Below are 15491 nucleotides of genomic sequence, written 5' to 3' on the forward strand. Positions count from 1 at the left end.
GAGGCATAGTAGAAGATTCTGCTCCAACCTCCCTTTATTTAAACACTTCATTTAGTTAAATGCCTTAAATTAAACTGCAGATGTTCTGCTGTCAGTGCAGCCAGCCAGCCTTAGTGAGAAGAAGAGGGAGCCTTTTCCTGATGGAAACATTTTATGCACTCTAAATAAACAAAACACAATCTGGTTAATTAGTTAATGAATTTTTTTTTAAATGCTCCATTAGCCCCTTTATATCCCGAGCTACTTTACTTCCGATTTTTTTTTAATAAATAGAGACCCCCGTTGTAGCACGCAGAACGTTTCGGCATGCATCTAATGAAGGGCTAATTATCGGTACTGCGCTAGAGTTTAATATGATTAGAAGTTGCTTGCGGTATTTCTGGCTCGGGCGACGAGCACGCAAATTCCTGACAATTTAAAGTAAGATTTTGCAAGGGGGACCTTCAGCAAAAACGCTACGATGCTAAATACTCCTCATCAGGAATCTAGCCAGGCTTTTCTCAAAGATGTACTCTTTTTACGTTTACGTTTCAGAATAAGAGTTGGAAGGGACCTCAGAGGTCATCTAGTCCAACCCACTGCCTGGGCAGTAGACTCTCTATCCCGTTTCAGACAAAATGGCCGTCCAGCCTCTTTTTTTACCTGGGATGAACTCTAAAGGTCAGCCTGGGTTCACACAATCGGTCATGTCGCCCAACCCAAAACTTCCCCAGTTGTGTGAAGGTTGCAGCTTCACCCAAATCCACCCCAGGGAATCCTCACATCCCTCCCTAAAATGCCTTGCCCCATTTCAGACTGAGTTGGAAGGGTCCTGGGAGGTCATCTAGACCACCCCCTTGGCCAAGCAGGAGACCCTACACCGCTTCAGCCAAACGGCCGTCCAGGCTCTTCAGCGAATGGAGGCTCCTTCTCCTCACTACAGCCTCTGAGCAGGCAGGCATTCCACAGCTTTCTCCCCTGTTCCTCCAGGAGGAAGAAAACCCCATCGGTTGAACAGCTGCCTGTCCTAACCAACCGGGAAAGCTGCAAGCTCCTGAGATGGAAAGGAAGGTGCTCAGCCCGTATTCTTCCATTACCATAACTGGAGTACGCATTTTCCTCCCCAAATACAATCCTTGTAAGTCCTTGACTTCTCACAGTTCATTTAGGGACTGTTCCAAGTTACGATGACACTGAAAAAAGTGACTTACGGCCGTTTTTCACACTTACACCAACCCCAGGGTCAGGTGATCAAAATATGGATGATCGGCAACTGAGTCATATTTATGACGAAGTCCCTTGAGTGACCTTCTGATAAGCAAAGTCAAGGAGGAGGCCAGATTCGCTCAACGACCTTGTGACTAATTTAACAACTGCAGTGATTCACTTAGCAAACTCGGGCAAGAAAGGTCAGAATTCACTTTGTCAATGTTTCCCTTAGCAACAAAAATTTGGGGCTCAGTTGTGATCGGTCTGTGTTGATCGAGTTGAAAGGATTTCTAGGAATAGCAATAGCATTTAGACCAGAGGTGAAATGCTCCCAGTTTGGACCGGATCGCCTGATCCGGTAGCGATGGCGGCGGGTGGTTCGGAGAACCGGTAGCAAAAATCCCTGCCCCCCCCATGCCCAGTTGATTCGCGCAATCATCAGAGGTGCTTTTTTTTACTTTTAAAAGCATTTTTTCTACAACCTCTTCGGCCGAAAAAATGCTTTTAAAAGTAAAAAAAAAAAAAGTTGGCCACGCCCACCCAGTCACATTACCCCTCCACCATCAAGCCACGCCCACAGAACCGGTAGTAACAAATTTTACATTTCACCACTGCCCCAAACTCTCTGTTTGGGGAACATGCGGAGGACAAAATTTACCCAAAACACGAATGCATTTCATTTCTGTGTCAGGGCAACCAAAGGGAACAAAACTCACATCAAAATCCCAATTTTTCCAAATCTTCCCAGCCGGGCAGAAGGAAGCAAAACATAGGAAATGTCTTGCTCTAACTAAGAAAAGTAAAATTGCAAAGGGGCATTTCATCCAGAACGTGGTGGGGTTTTTTTTTTTTCCCCTTCGATGGGAGGGGGAAAAACTTTTAGAATGCATAAAATTATTTTGAAAGGGAAAAAGGAGAGAAAGAGAGAGAGAGAGAGAGAGAGAGAGAGAGAGAGAGAGAGAGAAGGAGACAGGAGGGAGGGGAAACCTATACAAATGAGGCTGGGTTTTAGGCAAAAAGCCCACTGTTTGCTCTACTTTGCTTTATTTATTAGTTCTTAAGGTATTTAAAACGCTAGCATTAAAACGGTGGGATGATTTGCAAATGAATGCTGTTGGAGTTGTGAAAATATAACTCACACATGAATGTGGGTTATTCAGACAAATGGCCGCTTTGTTCCAGCGAGGGGAAGTGAAGCGCTGGGTTAATTTATTACAAACTGCAGCATTTCAACCCTGAAGTCCAGGCAACAATGTTTTTTATTTCGAGTAATTTATAAGTACTTCCCATAGCACTTACCGGAGATGTCTTGGCTGCTGAGCCCGTGGAATCAGAGGGTATATGTATTTACTGTGGGAATTTGTTTTTAATAAAACTCTTTCTAAGGCATTTTTATTTCCCCCTCTTTGTTGCATTAAAAAAACATTTGCTGCATAAGTAATGGATTTTATCCCTTTTCTGAAAGGCTGCAGATTATGTTGGAAGGGTATTTTGGGCCTGGGAAATAAAAGCAGAGACAAGAAGACTTCCTTCTTTCTTTTTTTCCTTCCTTCCTTCCTTCCTTCCTTCCTTCCTTCCTTCCTTCCTTCCTTCCTTCCTTCCTTCCTTCCTGCCTCCCTCCCTCCCTCCCTCCCTCCCTCCCTTTCTTTTCCTTCCTTCCTCCTTCCTTCCCTCCATTCCTCCCTCCCTCTCTCCCTTCCTTCCTTCCTTCCTTCCTTCCTTCCTTCCTTCCTTCCTTCCTTCTTCCCTCCCTCCCTTCCTCCTTCCTCCTCCCTCCCTCCATTCCTCCCTTCCTCTCTCTTTTCCTTCCTTCCCCTCCCTCCCTCTTTTCCTTCCTCCCTTCCTCCTCCTTCTCTCCCTCCATTCCCTTCCTCTCTCTTTTCCTTCCTTCCTTCCCCTCCCTCCCTCTTTTCCTTCCTCCCTTCCTCCTCCTTCTCTCCCTCCATTCCCTTCCTCTCTCTTTTCCTTCCTTCCTTCCTCCCTCCCTCCCTCCCTCCCTCCCTTCCTCCTCCTCCTCCTCCTCCTCCTCCTCCTCCTCCTCCTCCTCCTCCTCCTCCTCCTCCTCCTCCTCTTCAATGAGCTAGTTCCAGAATAATTTAAAATAAGACTGGCACAGATACTATCTACATTCTGGAGCTGTAAACTGAACAAACGTTTTTACAACTGTGTCAGATATATTCTTGGTCTGAAATGGGATACAGCAAATCAGATGTTTAACAGATTAGCATAGTTGGAAGGGACCTTGTAGGTCATTTAATCCAACCCCGCCCCCCGTCCCCCGCCCAAGCAGGAGACACTACACCATTTCTGACAAATGGCACTCCAATCTGTTCTTGAAAGTTTCGAGTGATGAAGCTCCCACAACTTCTGAAGGCAACTTCTGTTCCACTGGTTGATTGTTCTCACTGTCATTTCTAGGTTGAATCTCTCCTTGTTCAGTTTCCATCCATTATTCCTTATCTGGCCTTCAGGTGCCTTGGAAAATAGCTTGACCCCTTCCTCTCTGGGGCAGCCCCCCAAATATTGGAAGACTGCTATCCTGTCTCCTCTGGTCCTTCTCTTCACTAGACTAGCCATGCCCAGTTCCTGCAACCATTCATCGTATGTTTTAGCCTCCAGTCCCCTCATCATCCTGGTTGCTCTTCTCTTCACTCTTTCCAGAGCCTCCACATCTTTTTTATAGTGTGGTGACCAAAACTGGATGTAGGACTCTAGGTGCAATACTCTCATGCTGGTTTCTTTTCCAGACTTGTTCCATTTGTCTCTTTCCTGGATGCAACCACCATACTGCCCCTGGTTTATTGGATTCCTCTTCTAGCATATCATGCTCGGAGAGATCTATTCTCTGACCAATAGTTTCGGACAATGGGATTTACTGATTATTAGCTACTCCGCTTGAAAAACGAAACTCCTAATGATGGCTGCCCTCAAATTAAAGACCTGTCCTCAAATGTTCTCTCTGTTTTCCAACATATTTTTTGCAGCTGTGAGGGGAAATAATTTAGAGAGTTCCCAGGGTGACTTTTTCCTTTTTCCTTCACCAGATTGCTCAGTCCTCCAGAAGCATTTTGACTTCCTCCTCAGACTATGCTGGCAAGGGGCCTTCTTGCTGTTTTACTCACAGGGCTTTGGATATGATCCAGTGGTGGGTTTCAAATTTTTTTACTACCAATTCTGTGGGTGTGGCTTGGTGGACGTGGCATGACATGGCTCAGTGGACGTGGCTTGGTGGGCATGACAGGGGAAGGATAGTGTAAAACCTCCATTCCCTCCCCACTCCAGGGGAAGGATACTGCAAAATCCCCATTTCCTCCTGATCAGCTGGGACTTGGGAGGCAGAGAATAGATGGGGGTGGGGACAGTCAGAATTTTTACTACCAGTTCTCCCAACTACTGGTGGCACAGCAGACTAATAGCCTGTTATTAACATTCAGCTGCCTGCAATTACTGCAAGTTCAAATCTCCCCAGGCTCAAGGTTGACTCAGCCTTCCATCCTTTCTAAGGTAGGTAAATTGAGGACCCAATTTGTGGGGGCAATAAGCTGACTTTGTATAAAAATATACAAAAGTATGAAGGCTATTGCTTAACGCATTGTAAGCCGCCCTGAGTCTCCGGAGAAGGGCGGCATATAAAATCAAATTAAAAAAAAAAAAACTACTCAAAATTTCCGCTACCAATTCTCCAGAACTGGTCAGAACCTGCTGAAACTCACTTCTGGTTTTGCTTCTCATTGAAGAAGATTTTTCAGCTCTGACTGGATGGATGGGGAAAAGGAGGATTTATATTCCTTCCAGAAAGCTGGTCATTTGCATTATTTTAGAGAGTCGTTGAGGCCATTTGGAGGTTTACCTGTGTCCTCAGGGTCACATTGTTTTGGAAATGACCACCTGCCTGCAAATGACCAGCTGTTTGCAAGGAGTATAAATCCTTCCATTCCCTACCTACCATTGACCATCCAGTCAGAGCTGAAGAATCACTCACCTCTGATATGATCCCAGTCAAGCATTGATCCGAAATATGAATGTTCCGATGTCAACAGAGGATTCAGAGTAACAGCGTGGATGGCTAAATCAAAGTTCTTCTGGTACGATTTCCAGAAATACTGCAACATTTCATAAGAATAAGGCTCGGGGATAGAAAGTTAGCGTGAACCAAAGCAGCTTTGGTTTTTCTGCTTGTTAGCACCAAAATCAGAGACAGCTTGGAATGGCAAGGGGTAGGATACATAAAACCTCCAGCATTTTCCAATGTTATAATCTTCTGAGATACTACAGATGCTTCCAGACCTCTTTTAATGAACATTCCTTCTGGAAAAGAAAAGTTGCATCCATCTACCAAATTACAGAAAACACGTGCAATGCAATGTATTCGAGGCTATGCTAAAAATTGCTTCTGCAAAAATATTTTTTCACTCAGTCTGTTTGATGGGGAGAAAAACCATTTTTCCACTTTGTTTCCACACATACACACACGCACCCTTTGTTTATGAAGAAAAATAATATGGTGTAATCTTCACAATATTCCCCCATGAGATAGGACAGAGACGGGGGGCTGGTTCAAAGTATCCAGATTCATGGTAGAATTCCAGGCTCTTGTCTTCATTGCTAAACATTGGACTTTCCTAGGATTGGGTTCAAAAATTTTAGCAAGGGGTTCTCTGCCTGGTTGCTGGGTGGGTGTGGCCTAGTTGGCCACCTGCACCACGGTGGGGGTGCATTTTTGCCTTCCCTGGGCTCTAGAGGCTTTCCTCGAGCCTCTGGGGGGGAGTGAGAATGGCCTCCCCAGGCTCCGGAGGCCCTCTGGAACCAACTCATCCCAAATCCTTCCTAAAACCACTGTTGAAGGACAAGGAAGACCTGAAGTTTGCTGGGAAAGGATGAAAATCCTGCTACGATGAAGTTACTCCTGCTATCTTCACCATGTGAGGTGGGAGGAAGGTGATACACATACAACTTTTTGAAAAAAAAAATTGTAATCATTTTTCCCCCCCTGAGATTTTCAGGATCCAGAATTTGAGGGGGCACCACATTCATAGCTTTGGAGTGGTGAGGTCTCCCCTCACAATCAGGAAGCTGTGAGTTCGATCCTAGGTAGAGGCAGATATTTCTCTCCCTGGGCACAAGGAGAATATATCTGCTGAACAAAACTCCGCATTGGAGACAGGAAGGGCATCCGGCCAGTAAAACTCTCTGCTAGCTCCATTCAGTTGCCCAGACTCCACCCTGCAAGGGATTATGGCGTCAATAAAAGATGATGACCACATTCATAGCTTGAAGGCCACCTTATGGGATGGTCAGGGATTTCTCTTTGCATGTGGAAGATCTCAATGGAATATTAACTTTGGTAAGAGAAACCTAATAATAAGGAGCAGTGGTGAAATGTAAAATTTGTTACTACCTGTTCTGTGGGCATGGCTTGATGGTGGAGGGGTAATGTAACTGGGTGGGCATGGCCAACTTTTTTTTTTTTTTTACTTTTAAAAGCATTTTTTTCTACAACCTCTTCAGCCAAAGAGGTTGTTTAAAAAATGCTTTTAAAAGGCTCTGAGCTGAATTGCCAATCCCAGCTGAATTGCCTGATCATCAGAGGCTTTTTTTTTCTTTTAAAAGCATTTTTTTGTTTTGCTTTTAAAAAAAAAAAAGCCTCTGATGATCAGGCAACTCAGCTGGGATCCTCAGAGCCTTTTAAAAGCATTTGAGGTTGTTTTAAAAATGCTTTTAAAAGGCTCTAACGATCCCAGCTGAACCGTGCGAGCATCAGAGGCTTTTTTTTTTGTACTTTTAAAAGCATTTTTTCGGCCGAAGAAAAAATGCTTTTAAAAGTACAAAAAAAAAAAGCCTCTGATGATCGCGCGGCTCAGCTGGGCATGTGGAGGGGGGGGCAGGGATTTTTGCTACTGGTTCTCCGAACCACCCACCGCCATTACTATCGGATCAGGTGATCCAGTCCAAACCGGGAGCATTTCACCCCTGATAAGGAGGAACATTAACTTGTCAAACGGCTGAGAATGAATCAGGTGGTACCTGAAGATCATAGCAGTTGGAGAAAACTTATTAGGATGGCAAAATCAGATGCCCCAAAAGACTTGTTATGTAACCTATGCCATCCAGATGTGTAGACCTTCCACTCCTGAGCTGTTTAATTATGTTGACTAAGAGGGGAATTTTACAGGAAGGCAGCTGTAGAGAAACCGTGCCGAATGTTTAACTTTACTGGGCTTGGGAAATATGCTATGCAAAACGTTTTTGAGGTTAATTGGACAGATGCATGCTTTGTCCAAGATCTAAATTTGCTTCAGTGCATTACCAGCGGTTTGTTATCACAGCCATGTTATCACCACAGCTTTGGAATCTGTGGTGTGAAGGCCACTTGTTAAAGAGTTGGCTGGTTTTCAGATTGTGCCAAGCAATGACGTGATTTATTGTGTTATGCTTAACACCTTCAGTGTTTCACTGCCATGATGGTTTATATACCAAAGTTTAAGGCTTAGCATAGTTCGGGAGGGAAGGCATCCGACAGTGCCCTCTTCCACAGTGCATGCTTCAGCAAGCTATGGAAATGAATGACATGGAAATCTGATCTTGAGTTCCCAAGACACCGTTGACCTGACTAAGCAATCAACAGGCCGAGGAACGATGGTTCTACATTTTGTCCCACCAGATCCTGGGTGCCATCAGTCATGAGGAGTTTGGATTCATAGCAGGCACAAATCAGGAAGTATATCTCAAGATTCATGTGTGAAGGGTTAGCCAGCCAGAACGTATTAGCAGAATAACAGGACATATCATCCCTTTGTTACTGGAAACCTGAAATAAGTTATAAGCGTGGGAGATTGAGTTCTATTTCCAGTGTTCCTCAAGAGAAGGCTATGTTGGAAGAAATATCCTTCTGGGTTCAGCTCCAAGTGGGGAAAAAGACACTGGAAGCATGGAGACTGTTTAAAAAGATGGTTTAATGGTAGACAGGAATCACATGGTTTGAGTTCCTGAGCAGAATCACATGGTTTGAGTTCCTGAGCAGAATCACATGGTTTGAGTTCCTGAGAAGAATCACATGGCTTGAGTTCCTGAGCTGAAAAGGGCAGAGATGCTGAGAGTCTCTGAGTTTTATACCCTCTCTGGCTTTGAACTTCCTAGGGAACAGGAAGAGTATCCTGATTGGTTGTCAGACTCCCAGGGGATGGGGGGTCTTAGCTAACCTTGCTGGCTGATGCAATATCCCCAGGTGCCATGTGGGGAGTTTCTGTTGCTAGATGGGTCCTATTGTGTTGCAGATGATGGTCCATTGACAAAGGTGGTGGGGGAGGCAGGAAGGTGGGAGCTGCTTTGTCTTTAAAACATGTTTCTCCCTTTTTCATCCAGGGAAATATATTCTGCCTTTTTAATATTTCCTAAAATATTTCATTCTTCTAGGAGAGGGGTGGGAGCTAACTTCCTACAGCTAAACACAGTAAAAAGAAGCAAGCAACATCTAACATAGGATTGGAACGGAGGTTGCTTTTTTTCCTCCACAGAGTCCAGTTCTCTCTCTCCCCTTTTCTCTTTTCAAGAAAGAAAGCAATACATTCTGTGAACATTCAACGTGTTTTTGCTTCTTTCGTTATATCTCAAACTGAACTTCTAGAAAGTTCTCAACCTGGCTAGAGAAATCCATCCATTTCAGTTTCTTCAATGTCTACGGAGCTTCTCAGTCATCCAGGTCATGGTTGTCCTAAAGGTGCTTTTTTCAAGAAGCAATTGGATTTTCTTTGTTTTTCCTTGAAGACATTTTGCTGAACTGAAGAACTGAAGAAACTTCCTGGATGAGAAGTGAAACGTCTTCATGGAAAAACAAAGAGAATTTGAAAAAAACACCTTTGGGACTGTTTCTTCAAAATATACTCTTTTTTTAAAAAAAAAAAGATACATGTTTTCTCTTGTTTAGGGAGACATTAACAAATGTTCTCAAATTCCATTTTGAAAAATAAGATGAAATCTAATAGCTGCCTTCCTTTTTCTAAATCGCCCGAATGAAGTTTTGAAGAAAACAACCCAGAAGGAGGAGGAGGAGGAGGAGGAGGAGGAGGAGGAGGAGGAGGAGAAGAAGAAGAAGAAGAAGAAGAAGAAGAAGAAGAAGAAGAAGAAGAAGAAGAAGAAGAAGAAGAAGAAGAAGAAGAAGAAGAAGAAGAAGAAGAAGAAGAAGAAGAAGCATTAGCTATGGTTGACTTCCTTCCTTTTTGTGTGTTTGTGTGTGTGTCAAGATTTGAATGACTTTCTTTCTCCGCCATTCCTTTCTTTCAAATTCTCAACCAGGCTCAAGAGGAGAAGCATGAAGAGACAAGTTTATTCTTTTTTTCTTTCTTTCTTCTTCTTCTTCTTCTTTTTTGTTTTTAAAAGAAGGGGGTGGGAGAGTTAGGAGAAAAGTTCAGAAAAGCAACCCCTGCTCTTCCTTAGGCTAGAAAGCCTATGAAATATGAAGGCAGAATTATTGTGTGAGCTCAGTGCATTGGAATAACATCGGTTAAATTATGGATAGTTTTGAATAGTGTCAACCACCACACACCCCCACCCCCTTCTTCTGCAGATGGTTGTTCACACACAAGGAGCTTTGGCTTGCATAATTGTATCACTAATAAGCAGCAAGGCAATTAGTTGTGTAAAGTGTGCTATAATCATTCTCTGAGAAAAGATGACGAAGAGACAAAAAAAGAGGAGGGGGGGGTACCAAAAATGTCTTTTGCTCAATTCATCAAGTGACAGCCATAATTAGATATATATAATTGAAAATTCCCCAGCCTGGGGGGGCAGTTTATACAAATGAAAATTCTCTCTTTCTCTTCTTTCTTTCTCTCTTTCTCTCTCTCTTCTTTCTTTCTTTTTCTTTCTTTCTTTCTCCCTTTCTCCCTTTCTTTCTTTCTCCCTTCCTTCCTTCCTTTCTTTCTCTTTTTCTCTCTTTCTCTCTCTTACTCTCTTTCTCTTTCTGCTTCTCTTATCCATTTTCTGTCTCTCCACCCAAACCCCATCCCAAACTCCCAGTTTTCTTTTTGGCTTCCTCTCTCTTAGGAAAATTTATCATTTCAAGGAAAACTATGGATGAGTTGTTTTTTTTTTTTTAAATGGTTTATTTGGCCTTCAAGACTTAATTTCAGGAAGCGAACGTTGAGCCCAGGATTCTGCCCTTGGAGAAAAACAGGATTTGTCTGTTTTTAAAGCCAGAAATGTAAAGCTCAGGAAAAGAGTAATTGTGATTTAGCCTTTTTTTTTTTTCCTTTTTGCTTTGTTTTGCATTCTCTCCCCCCATTGACATGGAAAATGCTTGAAGTTTTTGGGGAGGGGGAGAGAGGGGGAAAGTTGGGAGTTATAGTAGAGAATGACATCACCGACTATTATGGGAATTCGAGGGATTTCTTTGGAGCAAAGCCTGAATATCAAAAGGCTATAATTAAATTTGGGCTCTAAAAATGCTCAAGTGCTTATAACTTGGGGGAAACTCCGCACAAGGCGGCTTTTCACTGAATTAATCAGCTTGGACGATTTCAATCTGCAGAAGCTTCTCTTTAAAAAGAAACAAACCTGTAAGCTAACAAGCCCCTCTCTTTTTCTGAAATTTAATTGGATGAACCTTATTTGATTTTTCTTTTTTTTTTAAAAGAGAGAGAGAGAGAGAGAGAGAGAGAGAGAGAGAGAGAGAGAGAGAGAGAGAGAGAGAGAGAGAGAGAGAGAGAAGACTCAGTAAAACTGGAACTTGTTAATTAAGTCCTTTAAATGCCCCCACCTATGCAATCCATCCCCCAAACCCTGAATATTTATTGTTACCTTGGTACCCTTCCCCCCCACACATTTTTTTTTTTTAAGTGAGGTGGAGGGACCAGGCAAACTATTTCATGCTAAAAAGCAAAATAACCAGACATAAAAAGTGAAGATGTTGGTAGCCAAGGAACCCGTCCTTCCAATTCGAAGCTATGAATTCACAAATTGACATCATCCATTCTGCAATGCTATTTTGGAGGTTTTGAAGAGTTTCTTGTGAATTTTGCAAGTTTTGTAGAAAATAACCCTGGGGGAAGAGCGGGTGCCAGGAAAAAGGCAATGCTCTGGAAAGAAAGAAATGACAAATCTGTGCAATTTTTTTTTTTTTTTTACTGAAAATCCAGAAGATTCTCTCCCATGGTAATCATTTCCAAAAAGAACGGGATTAAATAATTTTGTCCACAAAAATCTGGGGTACCAGATCCAAACCATTGGCTGCTTTTCTTGGAGGTCTTTCAAAACTTTTCACCAGCTCGTAAATGTTATTGTGAAAGAAGAAGAAAAAAATGTTTAAAGGCAGGAAGTTTCAACTGAAATCAGAATATTTCTTGGAAATTTCATTCAGGTCCACTCAATTTCAATTGATTGTGATCAAAGACCAGTACAAATAATGAGCAAAATAAAATTTAAAGCAGAGTTAAAATACCTTTGTAAAATAACCTAACTAACATCGAATAAGTGAAATCTAGGATACAGCCGTGACGCGGTGGCTCAGTTTCTAAAAAGCTGAGCTTGTCGATCAAAAGGTCAGCAGTTCAGCGGTTCAAATCCCTAGTGCTGCATAATGGGGTGAGCTCCCATTACTACTTGTCCCAGCTTCTGACAACCTAGCAGTTCGAAAGCATGTAAAAAATGCAAGTAGAAAAATAGGGACCACCTTTGGTGGGAAGGGAACAGCGTTCCGTGCGCCTTTGGCGTTGAGTCATGCCGGCCACATGACCACGGAGACGTCTTCGGACAGCGCTGGCTCTTCAGCTTTGAAACGGAGATGAGCACCGCCTCCTACACCCGGGAATGACTAGCACATATGTGCAAAGGGAACCTTTACCTTTAGGATACAGCCTATATTCAATTATAAATGTAGATGTATAATATATTAAGTGCCATGTTGGCGGAGTGGTTAGAATGCAGGATGGCAGGCTAATTCTGCTGACTGCCGATTGCCAGCAGTTTGGCAGTTCGAATCTCACTGGCTCAAGGTTGACTCAGCCTTCCATCCTTCTGAAGTGGATAAAAGGATCCAGATTGTTGGGGGGCAAGATGCTGACTCTGTAAAAAAAAGAGAGGCTGTAAAGCACCGTGAAGTGGTATATAAATCTAAGGGCTATTGCTATTGTATATTTTGGGATATTGGGCCATCAGGGTTTGATGGGTCTTCTGTGCTGCTGCACAAAACTATTTGTGCTGCAACATTGGATATCTCAGGGGCTGCCACAAAGAAGAGGGAATCAAGCTATTCTCTGAAGCACCTGAGAGCAGGACAAGAAGCAATGGATGGAAACTCATCAAGGAGAGAAACAAGAACAATTAATCAGTGGAACAACCTGCCTCCAGAAGTTGTGAATGCTCCAACACTGGAAGTTTTTAAGAAGATGTTGTACAACCATTTGTCTGAAGTGGTGTAGGGCTTCCTGCCTAAGCAAGAAGATTTATTTATTTATTTATTTATTGCGATTTATATGCCGCCTTTCTCCCTAGGGACTCAAGGCGGCTTACAAAATGACAACTTCAATACAAATCACAATACAATACCAAATTAAAATCAGTAACCCAATTAAAAAACAATTTAAAATTATACCAGTGTACCCCCAAACGGATCAGTTTAATTGATGGACTAGAAGATGGACTAGAAGACTAGATGGACTAGAAGATGGACTAGAAGATGGACCTCCAAGGTCCCTTCCAACTCTGTTTATTCTATTCTATGCTATTCAATGGGTTTTTGTCTTTGATTAGTATCTGGGTTTAGGTCAAATCTGGGTGACCAGGAGAAATTTCATTCATATGAGCGTGAGAGACTCTTGATCTGTCTCTTTCCCCAAGGCCCAATGGGTCTACAAATCTATACGGGCCACCTGACTTTTGCGTTTTGCTAAATTCACTGAATACGCTTCTGTCAAAACACTCTGTGCTTGACTAAGGAGAGCTCCATTCTCAAACATATGGATCTGTTGAAAATTAAATTGCAGGGTTGATTTGAATTTATAGAGTTCTCTGTGAATGCAGTTTTGAGATATAGTCTCCATCAAGGAGAGAGATGTCAGCTGCCACAAGTAACTTGATTGTATAATGTTAAAATGCCACATTCTCTTTGTAGGTAATTCTATTCAATCACATGTTGCAACAATTTCAATAATGAAGACTTGAATATCTCCTGCTTCCCCTCCCTAAACCTTTTTTTTCCCTCCCTTAAAACCTTTTATCAAATGTAAAAAAAATAGACATTTTTAATTCTCAGCAAGAGGCCCAGGATTAATACACCCTTCAGTGGTCACCATGGGAAATAGGGATAAAATATTTCTGGCGAACTGCTAGAAGTGGTGGTAGATAAATATCAACCTAACACAAGGTCAAGTAGACTAAGATCTCTTATGGGTGTGAAGCAGGGGTGAAATCCAATTTTTTTCCCTACCGGTTCTGGGGGCGTGGCTTGGTGGGCATGGCAAGGGAAAGATATTGCAAAATCTCCATTCCCACCCCACTCCAGAGGAAGGATACTGCAAAATCCTCATTCCCTCCCCACTCCTGGGGGGAAAGATATTGCAAAATCTCCATTCTCACCCCACTCTGGGGCCAACCAAAGGTGGTATTTGCCGGTTCTCCGAACTACTCAAAATTTCCACTACTGATTCTCCAGAACCTGTTAGAACCTGCTCGATTTCATCCCTGGTTCCATCCTTCCAAGGTGGGTAAAATGAAGACCCAGATTGTTGGGGGCAAGAGGCTGACTCTGTAAACCGCTTAGAGAGGGCTGTAAAGCACTATGAAGCTGTATATAAGTCTAAGTGCTACTGCTAACTATCATCCATCATATATCTCTCTGTCTGTCTATCTCTATCTATCCTCTGCCTATCTACAATATCTATCACTGCCTGTCTGTCTCTCTAGCTACCTATATTCATTCATTCATTCATTCATTCATTCATTCATTCATTCATTCATTCATTCATTCAATCTGCCTGCCTGCCTGCCTGCCTGCCTGCCTGTCTATCTATCTATCGGTATCTATCTATCTATCTCAAGACCTCTGGTGCAGGGGTTAGAATGCAGTATTGCTAGCTGACTCTGCCCACTGCCAGCAGTTCAATCCTGACCAGCTCAAGGTTGACTCAGCCTTCCATCTTTCTGAGGTCAGTAAAATGAGGACCCAGATTGTTGGGGGCAAGAGGCTGACTCTGTAAACCGCTTAGAGAGGGCTGTAAAGCACTATGAAGCGTTATATAAGTCTAAAGGATATTGCTATCACAGGTAAGTATCTGGACTAAATCAGGTTGTTGAGCTATCTAGCTCAGTTTACCCAGAATTCTAGGCACCCAACGTGCTTCCTCTTAGAGCACATTGTTTCCTCCTGTATTCCCGCAAGCTAAGATAGCTTTGAATTCAACATCCCTCTGAGTGTTAACAGAAGCTTTAATGCGATGCTGGAATAATTATGCAATGCGTAACCTCTGATCAAGAGCCCGTAATGACAGCTTTTGGCTTTCTGATATGCCGGTATATCCTCACTGATTCATTGTGACAACCACACCCATGTTCACAACAACAAAATAATCAAATCACTACCTTTCACGCAGAACTGACAGCAAAGGGTAATCCTATCCTGTCAAAAGGTCTAGGAAATCAAATTCTAGTGTCATTATTGTGAAGACTGGCAGAAGGAAAGGTGGCATCGTGACACAGTCTCTGCAGAAGGAAAGAATAATAGAATAGAATAGAATAGAATAGAATAGAATAGAATAGAATAGAATAGAATAGAATAGAATAGAATAGAATAGAATAGTTGGAAGGGACCTTGGAGGTCTTCTAGTCCAACCCCCTGCTTAGGCAGGAAACCCTACACCACTTCAGACAAAGGGTTATCCAACATCTTTTTAAAAACTTCCAGTGTTGCAGCATTCACAACTTCTGGAGGCAACTTGTTCCACTGATTCATTGTTCTCCCTGTCAAGAATTTTCTCCTTAGTTCTAGGTTGCTTCTCTCCTTATTTATATATATATTTACGACGGTTGCAGTGTCCCGGGAATCATGTGATCCTCTTTTGTAACCTTCAGACAATCAGTGGAGAAGCCAGATTCACTTAACAACCATGCGACTAACTTAACGACTGCAGCATTTCCCTTAACGAGAGAGGCAAGCAAGGCCATAAAATGGGACAAAACTCACTTAACAGCTGTCTGACTTAACAACAAATGGAAATTTTGGGTTCAGTTGTGATCGTAAGTCGAGAACTACCCTTATTGGAAGACAGGAGCTCCCTAAAGTTTAAAAACTAAGTTACAAAAGCAGATAGAAG

This window comes from Pituophis catenifer, unplaced genomic scaffold (genome assembly GCF_029215685.1).
Source record: "Pituophis catenifer annectens isolate HBS135680 unplaced genomic scaffold, rPitCat1.0.hap2 SCAF_13, whole genome shotgun sequence".
NCBI lineage: Eukaryota > Metazoa > Chordata > Lepidosauria > Squamata > Colubridae > Pituophis > Pituophis catenifer.